The sequence below is a fragment of the Miniopterus natalensis genome, chromosome 4 (assembly GCF_054644295.1).
Source record: "Miniopterus natalensis isolate mMinNat1 chromosome 4, mMinNat1.hap1, whole genome shotgun sequence".
NCBI lineage: Eukaryota > Metazoa > Chordata > Mammalia > Chiroptera > Miniopteridae > Miniopterus > Miniopterus natalensis.
In genome coordinates this window covers 27,194,163-27,210,772 of record NC_142084.1, presented here as the reverse complement: position 1 = coordinate 27,210,772, position 16,610 = coordinate 27,194,163, and the positions used below count along the sequence as shown (strand labels likewise).

The 16,610-nt window shown below is 41.9% G+C and overlaps 1 non-coding gene across 1 annotated transcript; it reads left to right on the top strand.

The window, feature by feature from the left end:
* Positions 1–15,783: 15,783 nt before the first annotated feature.
* LOC148093239 (U6 spliceosomal RNA) lies at positions 15,784–15,890 on the top strand. The gene has a single exon (XR_015714506.1). It is a non-coding gene; the product is annotated as a U6 spliceosomal RNA (small nuclear RNA).
* The last annotated feature ends 720 nt before the right edge of the window (positions 15,891–16,610 follow it).

The window sequence follows — 16,610 nt, the reverse complement described above, 5'->3', positions numbered from 1 at the left end:
ACTGCATTGTTTTCCTTGGCAACTCTGGCATGAAGCTGCAGGGACAGAAGTGCTGAGACTTCTGATCCTGATCATAAGTGATGGATGCCACTTGCGGGACACACACTCTTCCTAAACCCAATTAATGGTCTTTGGAGCAAGAAAGGCTTGAAGAAAATGTAACTTTAATTGCCCCACCTGGAAAAAAACAAATCTGATTTAAAAATGGTCAGAGAACATGAACAGGAGGCATACAAATAGTCAACAAACGGAAAGGTGCTCAACTTCACTAGTTATAAGGGAAATGCAAGTCAAAATTGCAATGAGATCCCACCTCACGCCTGTTAGAATGGCTGTTATGGATAAGACAACAAGTGCTGGAGGGAATGTGGAGAAAGGGAAGCCTCACTCCCAGGATGTGACATTTCTGTGTCCTGACTGAAACCCCAGGGTATATGTCCTGACCCCCTGACCCCTTCCTCCTGGCTTGAGCTCACATTTCAGTCTTTGCGGCTGGGGGCAGCTATATAATTAAGCTTTTGCTCAGCTTTTTGTTCTCTCAGATGCTGTTTTCTGCTGTGTCTTTTGGAGTCTCACCCTGGACACCTGTAACGCAGGAGTTGGCCAGGGGGGTAGGGGAGGAGGGGACTTGGATCACATTTTTCACTGCGCTTGCATCCCTGCTCTCTATAAAATTTCCTCCCAAATCCTAGACACTTTGGCTGCTCTCAAATTCCAACCTGTTTCTAGTGAATAGCTATGTTTGGTTTGGACAAATGAGGTTGGATTCAAATCTTTCATTTCATCTCATTTTCATTCACAGATTACTGTGACAGCTCCTGAGGGCTTGCTATGTGTCAGTCATTGCTCTCCCTCCTTCACATGGATTTTCTTATTAAGTCCTATGCCTACTGGATATTGTTATCATCATTCTGGTTTTACAGATGAGGACAGAGAGTTTAAGGGACTAGTTCATCATCACATGGACAGTCAATGGCTCATCCAGAAGCTGAGCTAGGCCTGCTGCTCCCTGCTGGGCTCTGGACCTCTGCTCTGCTGCTCATCACTCTTGTCCAGCTGTTACCTTCACACAGAAGAGGCCAGCAGCCCCCATTCCCAGGGGCAGAGAAGCAGGAAAGTGAATCTTTGTTGTTCAGAAAAGTGAGTGAAGTCAGAAGTAAGGAAGGTGATAAATCTGGAGAAGTGAAATCGAAGAAAAAGATGCTTTTAAAAATTTAAAAAACAGAATTAAGTCTTTGTAAATTCAATAGCAGAGAGTCATGCTGTGGCCAAGAGTAGGCAGTCAAGATGAGCAAATAGCTTGTAAGAAAGAGATGATAGTGATAAAAGTTATTACTTGATATTTTATAATGGGCATTGCTCCCCAAATTATTGTCCCTTGCTTTCTTAGTGATGGCTTATTTTCACCAGAAAGTTTTAAGTCTAAGTTTAAATATTTGGTAAATGAATGAAATAGGGAAGTAAAATTCTAACATTAGCAATGTTACCCGCTGAGATCAGTGGCTTGGTCGCAGGAGATGGAGCATGGACGTGACACCACTAGAGGGCGTCGAGGTTTTACCTCAGTTTGGCGAGCGAAGGTGTGCTCTGATTTATGCTTATTTGATCAACATAAGTTAGTTGGATTTTTTTTTAAAGATCACAATTAAACATGTACTTTATCAAGCATAACTTGAGAAAAGAATTTATAGAAATTGTATTATTTTTAAACACACTTCCTTGGTAACTACATTAATGAAAAGTCAAAAATTTCACTTAAACGGATCTGGCACTATTCAAAATGTAAGCCATGGTATTAGCAAGGGGGCAATACATTATCTGAAGATTTTTAAAAAACATTTTTCCTTCCTACCTAATTTTGAATATGTCCTACATTTCCCTCTGACTATATAAGAAAAGAATTCAATTGTTTCATATAAAAAATAACTAAAAAGAGATTCCCTAAACTGTTAACGATGGCTACTTCTGGAAGAGGACAGTGTCACCTGGGAGAGGGTGCAGGTGTTTGCTTTTCAGTCTCCATGCCTTCATATGATTTGAATTTTTATGAACATAAATTTTATAATTTAAATAAAAAGAAGTAAAAAATTCAACTGCTTTTAAAAACTAGGTTACGAAGCTACTATGAGAATAAGCTAGAAATACAAGTTTGAGTTTATATGGCTTGCCTAATATTCGTGAATACGGTGCCCGAGTGAAGTGATAAGCATCCCACGGTACTGCAGCAACAAGGAAGGACGGGTGTGGGCCACCCTGTACGCGTGAGCGCCTCTTGCATTGTGTAACAGACAGTCACGTAAAGGCTCTGAAGTCTTCAAAAATGAAATGCATTTAATTTGTTCTAGCCCCAAATACACAAGTTTCATTGAGAACACTTTTCATTCACACATAACAAAAGAGTTAACAACACGGATCTATAGACTCAGTTTGGGGGAAAGTGACATATTCAAAAGAATTAACTTTATATAAACAAAGAAACACCCACAGTCAAACTAAATTATGTTCTGGAATAAGGTCCTTTAAATGGACCTTAAGCTAATAAAAAAATACATTAGTACTGTATTACATTATTTCTTTCTGTCTTTTTCTTTAATATATCTTTAGTGATTTCAGGGAGAGGAAAGGAGAGAAAGAGAGAGAGAAAGAGAGAGAGACAGAAACATTAATGATGAGAGAGTGATTGATCGGCTGCCTCCCGCAACCCAGGCATGTGCCCTGACCGGGAATCGAACCCTGATCGCCTGGATCCTAGCTCGACGCTCAACTGCTGAGCCATGCCCGGCCGGGCTCTTTCTGTCTTTTTATTAGACATATGTAAGTGCCTTTTACTTATCTTGGAAATATATTGTGACTAAATCAAATATCAAACCATATAAGAATTATGAAGTAAAAAACCCTATAAATGTAAGTAGCAACCCCATACTGTTCCTTACTAAATACCCCTGAACTGCCGTGTCCTGAGGAGTGTTCAATGGTGAGATGCAAGAAGTGTCATGGCCTTTGTGTTTTCACTCTAACTCAATCAAAAGACCCTCTTCCTACCCAAAGGACTAGAGTTACAACATCCCTTCCACTAACCCAGCAGGGGAACATCATAGAGGCATCTGGCCAGAGGACACAGGGCACACAAACGTTTTGCCAAGCAAGTGGAAAGGAGAGATTATTTTAGGAATACTCTTATCAAGATAGGATTTAAAATGAATTTTGAACAATCAGATAAGCAGGAGCCTTCCCTCCCCCCCCCTTTTTTTTTTTGTCAAATAGAGATGAAAGCCACAAATGAGAATACTTTGAGATGTACTGTAACCTAGAAAATGAAAAAAGATATTAATTTAATTTAAGCAAAAGTAGAGAGCATTTTCTTACCTATGGCTTTCTTAGCATGCAATGTGTGTGTGTGCACCTCCCCCCAACTGTGTATTTTTGATACATATGTAGTATGGAATTATGTATAAGTTGTATTTCATTATAATTCCTCAAAATAAGTTCAGTCCTCCTCCTTTAAGTCCTTTTATTTACCCATTTTTCATGAAACGTAGGTTAAAAAATTCCATCAGGTATCTGAAGTGGGTCCGCACTACCTAGTTAATGCAGAAAAACTCTTCACACCAACTATGTGAAACATGATGAAAAGCACGTGTGACACATGCTTATGTCTGTCTGGATCAGTTAGACGTTGCGGCAATAAAACTTAATCTTAATGCCTTTGAATATTTCCTACCCATTGTTTCCATATTATTTATGGAATCCTTCATGTCATCCATTTTTCAAAAATTCAATTATTTGGCTTAATTTGGAAATAGAGTATAAATAACTACTAGTTCTCCTGCTGTACATCTATGCTGAACAGTATTAAAAATCTATCTTACAAAGAAGAGTAATGTCCTAATTAAAATCTTTCAGCCCAAATTAATTATAATCAGTAAAACCTCCATTTTAAAGCTTCTGCCAACTTCTCAATTGTTTCAGAAAATTTCCAGATCAGTAGTCTTTTTTTTCTTATATCCTTTTTTTCAAATTGGAAAATCTGCGCTCTCCTAAGTAGGGCTGATACCTGTGAGTAAGTAAAATAGGTGACAAAAGCATTATTATTTGGAAATTTGGGGGAGAGGAAAGGTCTGATGGGTTCAAATGTGCTCGTCCGCAATTGGACAGGATTTGGATTCCTTCAGGCTTAGATGGTAAAGTTGGAGACAATGTCTCTATAGGATGTAATTAACAGACATACAGAATACACTAAGAAAAAACACAGAAAACTAGATTCTGAACCTCAAGTCACTGTTTCACTAGTTTGGACCCTTTGGCCAAGTCACCTAAACGTGTCTGGATTTCACAGCAGGTATGAAGGGATCCATCTGAAAGCACTGTTGTACCGCTGGAAACCCAGGTGACGTGAAAAAACATCATCTATTTATGAAGTAAGTGAAACCCACAAAAATAATGTAACAGGCACCGTGCATTTACCAGCCAGACTTAAAGGATGCAAACAATTAGTTGAAATTGGCACAAATCTCATTTCTTATTAAGAAATAAAACATTTACAGATATAGTAGAAGTTCCTCTCTTGCCCCCACTGTCATTTTCCCCTCTCTTCTCAGAAGTAGCTGGTGAGCGTCATTTCCAGGCAACTGTCTGTACTTTTACACACACGTATATATCCCTAAGATTATAGACTATAGTTTCAGGTGTGTAAGTATCCTTTTACAGCTTGATTTTTTTTACTTGACATTATATTTTTGAGATTTATTTACATTGATACATGTTAAATCAGTTCATTTCAACGGCTCTATAGAATTCTGTATGTGAACGGTTTATTTCTCTACAGGAAGGTGGACTGCTGTGATATTTTTACTAGTAGGAAAAACACTATAATGAACATCCTTGCATTTCCCTCATACACCTGTATAAGCTTTCCTAGGATAGCCACTGTCTCAGCTCGGGCTGCCATAACAAAATGCCATAGACAGACCAGGTGGTTGTAACAGCAGAAGTTTACTTTCTCACAGTTCTAGAAGCTAGGTGTCTGAGACCAGGGTGCCAGCATCGTCAGGTTCTGGTGAGTGCCCTTTTCCTGGCTTGTAAACAGTCACCCACTAGCTATGTCCACATGGCAGAGAGGGGGAGAAAGATCCCTCTAGCTCTTCTTATCCTATCCATTCAGGGCCCCAACCTTTATCACCTCATTTAACCTTAATTACCTACTAAAGACCTATCTGCAGACACAGTCACATTACGAATTTGGGGGGGCACCATTCAGTCAGTCCACAGCAGTCACCTAGTAGTGTTGAAATTGCTGGGTTGCAGCAAATCTGCATCTTCAACTTTTTTAGATATTTCCACAATGATCTCCAAAGTGGTTGTGATACTTTACACACCCAACAAGTATATAGGTGCCAGAATATGTTTAACTAGAAGAACTTTAAAATCCCAAATGGAAGATAGAGAGTATAATCCTTCCAAACTGCAACCCCTTTTTCCCAGATAGTTGGGGAGAGTGTTCCAACTACCTGTCTATTGGCCGCTGCCAGTCAGTTCTTTCACTTGTAGCCATGCATGGAAACCACACACCTACTCAATCCAATAGCACTGCACTAGTGGTCAGTGACGTGGACTAGAACTATCAGAGTGACAGTCGCTTGAGTTTCTGCCCCGAGAAACCAGGTCTCGATGGCTGGATACAAATCAAGTTTCAAGTCCATAGCAGTCGAGATGCCCAGGCTCCAAATCTTCTCTGGCCCACTTGTGAAAAGCCAGTGTTCTTTGACACTAATTTTTTCCCCCAAATAGGATATTTAATTTTCCTTAAAAAATGGTTTAAACCGCACTGTGTGCCTCCCTCTGTCCCTGCCTGTGCCCTCACTTAGCATTCTGCTTCCTCGTCCCCAGCACTCAGGAGCCCCGTGTTCCCTGGGCTAACAGAGTCCTCCCCATGCAAGCACAGGGAAGTTTTCCTTGCCCCCCAGGGCACGCCTGTGAACTGAGCAGAGTCTGATCAGAGAAAGAGACGGTTTCTTCTGTCTCAACCATGTAGACAGTCTATGAATCAAAAGGGATTTCTCAGGGTGAGTTAAACAATCTACTTTCCTTCCCGTATGTGTCACCATTTTTCTGGAAACTCTTACTTACCAGGTAAAACTGCACTTAGGGAGGTTCTCCGACAGCTTAATCATGTTCTTCTCTGGACCCCACAGCGAAGCCAGGAGGGGGGAGTGTTTGCCCCTCTCATTTCCGCGGCAACAGCCTCAGGGCCAAATATAGGACCATTGTTTCCCTGCAGGACCCAACTGAGCGCTGAGGAAAACCCCTGTTAGTCAGAAATTTTTCTTTAGGAGGTCAAGACCTTTGAAAAATTAATGGAAAAGTACCAAACAATACTTTTCTTTACACATGTATTTTTTTAATGCTGTGTTGTTCTTAACTAGGGAATTTTATGTCTGTGCGTCATCATGAACCCGTTTTCCCTTCACTGTCCCTTGCTCCCTCTTTCCATGTCTGTCAGTCTGTCCATTCTCATTCTTTCCACTGTAATATGATGCCTCGCAACCCAGCAGGAACTGGAAAAATAGTTTAAAACGTAATCCATGCAACCAGTTATGAATAATCCCATCATCTGGGTGGCTTTCCGAGGGAAGCACCAACACACCCCTGCCCGGGCAATGCTGTCAGTCCCTGCATCCCCTGGGGAGAGGAAAGTCCTCAAGCAGGGGTCAGCATGGGGTGACAGTTTCCCAGTTCCTCCCGGCTCAGATCTTTATCATTTAATCTCAAAGACTGTGAATTTTTAGAGCATTTCTCTTACATGCAAATAATATTTGTTCCGATAAACTGCCATTATCTCCGGCATGAAAATTCATGTGCTGCCTCCCTTGGTGAAGGAAGAGGGCATGTGTCCAGGCCAGCTGCTGGCAATGTACAGAATATACGTGGAAGACTTGGTTTAAGGTTGCTGCAGCCTTCAGAGAAAACCTGAACATTATATCGGGCTGCTTGACTTTCGATGGCTACAACCTTAATTTCTACCCCTTAGGAGCTGTTGTTGATAGCAGCAACAGTAAGAAAGTCTTACTGAAATATTTATTAGTTGATGGTTTCTTTAGATGTATAAATACTACATCCCAGATTCTATAAGCTAGGAGATTTTACTATGATTTGTAAACTACTACTAATAGTAGTTTTTCTATGGATCCCAAAAGGAAGAAACAGTCCGTGCATTTCAGGTGAATGCTGAGGGGCACTGGGGCCAGCATGGTGTCCACACCTCCTCCAGGAGCTGCCTGACCCTGGGACCCCACCCTCCCCCTCGCCTCCTGACAGCTGGTGGCTCTCTCACTAGAGCACCTGTGGAGTGGCCAAAAGTAGTGCCAGGCTCTAGACACGTGCCCACCTCTGTAATTCAAGGACAGGAGTATTTTGATCTGTTTCAGAGAGAACTGAGTCACTCATGTACCTGTGGGAGCATGGACGTATCTGGCCCTTGGGCACATGGAGCCAGGATCGAATTCTTCCGGGGCCCTCTCCTTCCCTGGCTCGTCCCAGAGTCTCTCGGAATGTTCCTGCCCTCCCACAGCACAGCAGCTATCAATAATATGTTTTACTGGCTATAATATTTCTACGAAAATAAATGATAATTTACATGATCTTTCTTTTTAGCACATTAGGCTCTTATGAGATGTAGGCTATGGAGAGAAATGGCTTTCAGAATGAATTTAAAAAGAAAATTCTAGTTATAAACAGAAAGGTCATATGTCTATACTAAATAGCTTAATGTTTTAAAAATGAGACAGAATTAATAAAGTTTTAACTGAGTAAAAGAGTAATGTCAGTTCGCATGTTATTGAATGTCAGACACCTCTCAGAAAATGATGCTGAGCGCTTGTGTTAGGAGAAATCTGTATCAGTTGAAGCCAAGGTCAGGGAGCAGTTAGATCTCTGAGCTCTGAACTAAGAATTATAAGTTAATGCATTTATTATGCCAATTTGGAAGAAGTGGAACATACATATACTTTCTACTACCTCTCTTAGTTTCTCCAAAATGAACTTTTATGATCATCTTCTAACAAAACATGATCACTACTCCTCCACAAAAAAAACGGAGATTCTTCCAAAACATGAGTCACTGTGAAATGGGAGGGTCTCCCCTTGAAGACCGGAAAGGAGGCTGCCCCGCCTCCTGACTTGGAACATGGGAAGGGTTTCCCACAGGAAACGTGAACAGAAGGTGTTGGATCTCAGGAATTCTAAGCTGCCTCTGGTCCCTCCAGCTTTCTGACTGGGACTTATCCAGCAAGGATCACCAGCCAAGTGAGAGGAACGAAGCACTGGTTTATTAACCTACATAGGCATTTTTTAAACTCCTTGATTAAAGGTTTTGGTTACTCTGTGATGGAGAACTCATCCTTTTTTTTTTGTCTTTTTTTTTTTTAGAGAGTGTGCGGGAGAGAGAGAGGGAGAGAGAAACATCGATGTGAGAGAGACACCTCGATTTGTTGCCTCCCACATGAGCCCCAACTGGGGCCAGCGATCAAGCCTGCAGCCCAGGTACATGCCCTTGGCTGGAATCGAAGCCGGGACCCTTCACGCCACTGGCTGATGCTCTAACCACTGAGCAAACTGGCCAGGGCAAGAACTTCTCTTGTGCCTGATACTATAGTGGAATTTCCTGCTGCCTTTTCAAATATGAAACATGGGTCAGGTATGTCTGGGAAGAAGAGAGAGAGAGAGAAACAGACAGACAGCCAACTCCAAGTCCGTGAACCCAAACAGTCATGTGGGAGAGGATGACAAGGCGGAGAGACAGTGGCAGGCCCTCACCGCCTATGGATACAGTGATCCTGCCCACTTAGGAAAGGGGACCCAATAAACCACAGGCTTTAACCGATCGGCTGCTCCTCTTCCTTTGGAAAGAGCAACAAGGAGAAAGGGCCCTGGAGACAGAGAGGAAACCTCAACAGTGGAAGGTAACGCGTTTTCCCTGTGCTCTGCGGTGTAATCCGTGTCATTCGTCTAGAGTATGTGGTTAAAGGGGCTGTTATATGTTTGCCGAAAACATCATACTATTGTTTCTATGGGGAAAGGTGCTCTGAGTTCTAAACAACTGACTCATAAATGTACTGGACTGCAGCACACGAGCAGACTTAGCAACTTTCCAAATGAACGGTGTCTGCAGGAGCCGGGGCTCTGTCAGCAATGACCCAGCAGTCCTCCTGAGTTCCACAGAATGAGAGTGCAGATTCATTGTCTTCTCAGACTATTCCAGCAAACACATGTATTTCAGCAAGTAACACAAATCGAAATTAATTTAATCACTTATTAAGCTAACAAACAAAGGAGAAATTATTCTAGACCTAACGGCATTTTTTCTGGTTTAAATTCTACCACATTTCTTCACTGTATTGAAAACGATACTTTTAGTCTATTATAAACCCCATCCCCAAAATTCAGTGGCTTAAAACCAGAATGACGACTCACATGTCTGTGAGAGGTAATCTTTAAGGCCTCTTAAGGCCTAGGCTCATAACAGTACCTTGTCTTTTCCATTTCGTTCTATTGCCCAGGGCAAGTCACGTGGCTAAACCCAAAATCAAGGGGTGGGAAATACATTCTGCTCATTTAGTGGGAAGAATTGCAAGGTTTATGGCAAGAGGCAGGGACACAGGAAGAGGCAGAGAATGGGAGCCCATTATGCAATCTACCACAATGATCATTGTCCAATGAAATTAAATTAGATACAGCTACTTGACAATTCAGTTCACTTTGTGAGTATATGAGGCTAGGGGTCAGGAAAGAGGAGCAGGGGAGCTTTGGAGTGGTATGTCTTGCAAAGCCACCATGCCTGAACTGAGAGTATTTTAAAACATTTGACCCACTGGTCCTGCAGAGGGAGCTGGAACCCTCTCTCTCCATCTCAGAGCTGAGACAAAGCCAGCCAGGAACTTCCCATGAAGTCAGGTTAATGGGAGGTGGATGCCCAACAGAGGCAGAAACACGTAAGGGGTAAGTGACTAAAGGAAATACGGACACCTTACCAGTTTTGAGGAGTTCCAGTTAATTGGGGAAGTCTTGAAAAGGGCCTTGAGGGGCCAGAGTATGACTGTGGCTCATTACTCTTATCAGGGTTACACAGAGAAAAGAATTATGGAGTAATTGGTTTGGTGGCTATGCTTAACTTTCTAAAAAAATTGATTGATTGATTTGAGAGAGAGGGAGAGAGGAACATCGATTTGTTGTTCCACTTATTTACGTATTCATTGGTTGATTCTTGTATGTGCCCTGGCCAGGGATCGAATCCCCAACCTGAGCATATCGAGACGACACTCTAACCAACTGAGCTGCCCAGCCAGGGCCACTATGCTTAACTTTTGTTCGGAGGAGGTATAAATATAAAAGAGTTATATTTTCCTAACTCCTGGTAGTTGTGCTAAATGAGCACCCCCCCCCCACCTTTTCTCCTAGTATTGGCTTACTAAGATCTTGGCCAGTTTATACAAATTTTCAGCCTATTTTGGTTGTTAGAACAGCCTAATTGTGGCATTTAGGACTCAGTCCTGTTCTCGGACTCGATTCAAAGCTCATCTTCTTTCTCTAGCTCAGGTTAGATCCGCATGGGCGCCCATCTCTTCCTCCCTCCTCTACCTATGTTTGGTTGGGGTGGGGAGGGGCCGAGCTGAAGGCCTCTTCTGGGTTGAGCACGGCTACACCTCTGTTCAATGCCTGCACAGGCTGAGGGGGAGGCGCCCATATCCCCTCCAAACCTCTCAGCCCCGTTCAGGCCCCATGGGGGCCAAGCACCATGCCCACTCTGGAACCAAATCCTGTTATGGGATGAAAACGCTGGTCTCCTCTTAGAGGCGCCCTAATCTTTAGAATAAATTCCTGTTCGCCCCTTTCCTTTTCATTGGCTTTGGGGAGTGGGGAGCCGTGCCCCTTTCCCGCAGTTCTCCGGGGGGACCAGGCTGGGGCCTGGGCTGGGCAGTAAGGGCCGCTCAGCTCGGGGAGCTCGGGAGAAGGGCCGGCTCCAGCTTTCCGGCCTGGAAAGCGGGCGCGCTCACCGACGGCTGGCTTCAGCGCGGGGCCCTCCCTGCAGCTCAGGGGCAACAGGAGGAGCCTCACCCTGTGTGCTATCAGCTTCGGGCTCGGGCAAGACTTGCTTCCAAGCCGAGTTCTGCTACTTACATAGAGTCTCATTTTCTTCACCTGGAAACTTCCCAGGGTTATGAATGCCTGCCCTTTGGCTCTCACGCACGAGGCGCCGGCTACATCAGTTACCTTTCTCACCATCCCGTCCCCCTCGGCACCCTCTGAGCCTTACCTGCAGCCACCGTTGCACACGTGTGGCGCTCTGTGGACAGGTATAAATGTATGTGTGTGTGTTTAAAATCTAGGCCCCCTCATATTTTTGACCCTTGAATCCATGATATGTTATTGGTACAGAAAAAGGTATTTGGGACGTAAATCTTCCCCATTCAGTAGCAATCATCTGTCCTAAGTTCGTGTATGACTCATCAAGCCGTAGTTACTGAGGGTATCAGGTATGGACTTTCTGCTTCCTGCAGCACCTCTGTGTAGGTGTGTTATTACCAGAAACCCTCCCGAACGCTACCCAGCGCTCTACAGAAATGACTAGGATGAAAGAAAAGAAAGATTGAAACAAAGAAATGTGATTGTTTTTATGTTTTACCATCAAGAATATCGTTTTAGCTAAAATGAGACCATCCAAATGAGGATAAACAAATTTACATAAAAAAGAAATTTTGATGCTGATTTCTAAACTGAATGGGGTTTTACCTGATAAAATCTACAAAGCAGAATATTTATCCTCAAAACATCAGCTGCACATACTCATTACTCATGCTTTCACACCTTCAAATATGATAGATTTTTTAAAAACTAAAAAGGTTGAAAGCTTTTTAGGATACCTGGGCTCTGTGTTCAGACAGAGAAGAGTTAGTGCAATTATTCATTCAACAACCATTTGTTAAACTACTAAGTTAAAGAGGCTCTCTGCCTCTTCTCTGTTGCTTTAAAGTTTAGATCTTAGCCTAACGGAGGAGGCACGAAGTAAACAAACTAACAAAATCACACTTCAGTTTGTTCCTACTCGCCTCCTCTGTCTCCACCAGCTCCACCAGCTGGGGACACCTCCAACAGTACTGTGACCATCCCCACTACCCCAAAGCAATCTTAAAAAGATCTGTTGTATGTGCTCGCAGGAAAGTCTACAAGAATTAAGAGAAATCTTGAATCATTGCTTCTCAAAGTTTCACCAACTACAAAATCTATACACTATTGTCCTGACTTGTCATATTAACCCCTTTAGCAGTGTCTTCTCTAAGTCACATTTGGTAGAGACAGTGAACAAATACACCTACACTACCTGTGGTCAGGTTCTGCTTCCATTTACAAGTGCACACGAGTGAACACACACACACAAGAGACGGGGCAGAATTTGTGTTTGATCTCACTTTTAGACAGAGGATATGCTCACAGCTATGGTTGAGCTTGACTAACATAAATGACTTAAATAGTTTTGACATACCAGCAAAAGAAGTTCTATGAGTTTTATTCAGACACGTAGATTATGGCCAAGGCGTCCTAGTAATAGATGTTGAAATTGAAGAGTCTTGGAAGTCACTAGTCCAAATCTCTCGTTTTACTGATAAGAAAGGTTAGGCCTTTCACTGTGTCTAGAAAAATTTGAAAAACACTTAAACAGGAAGAAAAACATCACTGGGGTCCTATCTAGCATACCACACCCTTCCACGTTGTCTAGTCGTACAGGGATTTGAGACCAGTCTTTAAGCTATTTGATAACTTAGTAAGTCTTAGAAAACTTACAGTAATGCAAATAATTCTTGTCCACAGAAATGCAAATGAATATTTTCCTGTGGAATATAATTGATTATGGCCTTGTGGATATTAACCGGTTTCCCATCCATCTGCAAATTTATTTCAGCATTGCTAACCACATATAGATGTGTGTGCTTGTGAACCAGTAATATTATCTTACTGGTTCCCTCATTAATTAATGTTGAAATAAAATCACAACCACCGTCTCAGTTCCCCAATTAGCATATCAAGGGACAGACTGGCCAAATAGTCTAGAGTTTGACTTGAGGGGGGGTTGTCCAGATATGAAGGGGAAGGGGACAGAGCTTGCTGCTTCTTTGTCCAGATGATTGTGGGAAAAGAAAGAAGGCAGTAAAAGGCAATGGTCAGACCCAGGTCCCAGTGTTGGTTACAGAACAGTAAATAAAGTTCTGTGGTTCCCTGAACCCAGCCTGGTTCCACTGAATCGGTCTATGAATGGGAGCCCCATGCACACTCAGGTTTGAAAATCACTGTTCTAGTCACAAAATACTTTGAGGCTATTAAAAAGGGAGAAGAAAAATGGATTAAACTAGGCAAGAGGAAAAAGCCCTCCAACCCTGATCTAGTTCCAATTCAATAGGGAATAACCCATAGAAAACTATATCTGTGTCTTTGGTGTAATGGCTTCAAATACAAGTATAGTTCAGGCAGGATTATCTTGTATTTCGCTCACAGAAGCTACCAGAGGGTGTTTTCATGTGGTTCTCGAAGCATAGTGAAGGCCTCACCTTCGATGCTGTTTCTAACAAGAGCTGCAGACGCCCCAGCGCCTCTTCCAGGAGGAAAGAATTCAAGTCAGGATCCTCTCCAATGGGGACCCGTTGATTTTTACAATTAACAAAGAAAAATTGTTATATGAGATCTGTTGGTTTGTTTGGTGATTCAGAACTTAAACTTAAAACACTAATTCTAAGAGAGGAGTTTCCCCCAAGCTTCACCCACCCTGTAGAAGCCAAGCTGTTTCACGACAGAAAATAATGTATCCTCACAGAAAACTGCAAAGAGACAAACTGTGGGCAGGGCGCAAGGCCACCCCGGGGCATTCGGGACCAGGTAAAGCTGAACTCTGCAGAGCACTGACTGCACCTCTGGTCTTAAAGCTTCCCAAAGCATCAGTATAACCAAGTTAATTAGATGACAGAAGACTTGGACTCTGTAGATCAACATCAGTCAACATTAGGTGCTTCCAAATTCTTGGGTGTTGGGTTCTGTGTTCACTGTAGGGTCAGTGGGATTCTTTATATTGTGTCTTTTTGTGGCTGCGAAAACCAGCTGCGTTGCTCAGTATAAGCATCAGACCATGAAGATAAGAAACCCCTTAGCCTTTACTTAGGGTATTAATTACCTAGGGTGGCCAGAACAAAGTTCCACAAACAGGGTGGCTTAAAACAGGAGAAATTTCCTGTCTCACAGTTCTGGAGGCTAGAAGTCTGGAATGAAGTTGTCAGCAGGCCTGCGCGCCCCCTGACACCTTGAGGGAGTGCTTCCTCGCCTTTTCCTGGTTTCTGGGGGTCTGTGGGCAATCTCTGGCATTGCAGCTCTAATTTCTGCCATCATCGACACATGGCATTTTCTCTGATTGTCTTCATGGCCATGTGCTCATAAGGACATCAGTCACATTGGAGCAGGGCCCCACCTAATTCCAGTATGGCTATATGTTAACTAATTACATCTGAAACAACTCTACTTCCAAATAAAATCACATTCTGAGGGGCTTGTCCCTTGACTAGCGGGTGAGGCAAGGGGCCTGTAATAATCCAGGCTGACAGGCTTAGCACTTTCCCACCTTCCACAGGGCCCCACACTCTGGTGAAAGGAGGGAGCAAATAAAACTGATAAGGAAGGAAAAACCTAGACGAAGGAAAGAGAAGGTCCAGATCAAAGTGGGGCAGACAAATAGAGCAAGAAAAACTAAGAAAAATCGCCCTAGCTGGTGTGTCTAAGTGGTTAGAGGGCCCACCCTGAGAACTGAAGGGTCACGAGTTCAATTCCCAGTCAAGGGCAGGTACCTGGGTTGTCAGTTTGATCTCTGCCACAACCAATTGTGTGTGTGTCTCTCTCCCCCTCCCCCCTCTCCCTCCACTCTCTCTAAAAAGCAATGGAAAAAATATCCTTGGGTGAGTATTGACAAAAAAATAAAAATAAAGGAAAACAGAAAAATTGCCTTAAAAAATTTTAACACTACACAGAAACAACAGAAGTCCTTAGAACAAAACATCCTTTTGATAACCAGGAAAACTAAATTCACATAAAAACAGGTAACAGAAAAGTGTCAAGGTCAAATGCCATACAAGGACACTATGTTCTCTCAATACAAAGTCCTATTTGAGAATTTTTCACATTTTGTGAGAATGAATTAAACGATCATTTTTGCCACCTTAAAATGCCATGAGGAGAAAAAATTCAAAATCTCAACAAACTACTTTCAATTTTGACATAATAAAGCATGAGAGAAAAAAGAAAATGAAACACTTTGTTAAAAATATTTGAAACACATTTAGTTTCACTAATCAACTTTCAATTGGTGACTACTAAAATTATTATAATACTCTAAATTTTAAATTATTTTTCAGATTTATTCTTGATCCCTAGTTGTTTTTCTCATTTGGTTTTGGCCTTGATTTCAGCCAAATATTGACATTAACTCTTGCCCTTCAGCATTTGCAAATAATAGATATCAGTGCATCTCAACCTTGTAAGATTTACTGTGTGAATGACAAAAGAACACGGATTCTCAGAGAGCTGTTTCCTCCCAAAAGGGGAATGAAGAAGGAGTTGAACTCTGTACCCTCAGCCTCTCTTTCTAGGCTCATTCATCAGATTAAGTCTTTACCAATTATCTACTGCTATTTAAAAGCCATCTGAAAATTTTGGGGCTTAAAGTAACAATTTTATCTGTTCATAATACTGTGAGTCGTACTTACTTTAGCAACATATATACTACAATTGGAAAAATAAAGAGAAGACTAGCATGGCCTCTGCCCAAGGATGACATGCAAATTCATGAGGTATTCCATATTTTTAAGGGGTCAATTCATCATGAAGATTTAACATAACAATTGTAAATATATATGCACCCAACACTGAAGCACCTAAATATATTAAGCAATAGTAACAGATCTGAAGGGAGAAATAGACAACAATACAATGATGGTACAGGACTTCAATACCCCAATTTCAGCAATGGATAGGTCATCCAGACAGAAAGTCAACAAGGAATGTTGGAGTTGAACCACACATTAGACTAAATGGACCTAACAGACATTTATAGAACATTCTATCCATCAGCAGTAGAACATTCTCCAGGATATAGATCATATGTCAGCCACAAAGCAAGTCTTAGAAAATTTAAGAAGACTGAAATCATACCAACTATCTTTTCCGACCACGATGGTAACTAGAATCAACAAGAGGAAAGTCGAAAAATTTATATGTATGTGGAAACTAAACAACACACTCCTGAACAATCAATGGGTCAAAAAAGAAATAAAAAGAGAGAAAAAAATCTCAAAACAAATAAAAATGGAAACAGAGCACATCAAAACCTAAGGGATGTTGCAAAAGCAGTTTTGAGAGGGAAGTTTCTAGCAATAAGTGCATATATTAAGAAAATAGGTCTTAAATAACCTAATTTTACATCTCAAGAAACTAGAAAAAGAAAAACAAATGAAGCCCAAAATTACCAGAAGGAAGGAAATAACAAAGTTCAAAGTGGAAATAAATGAAATACAGATCAGAAAAAC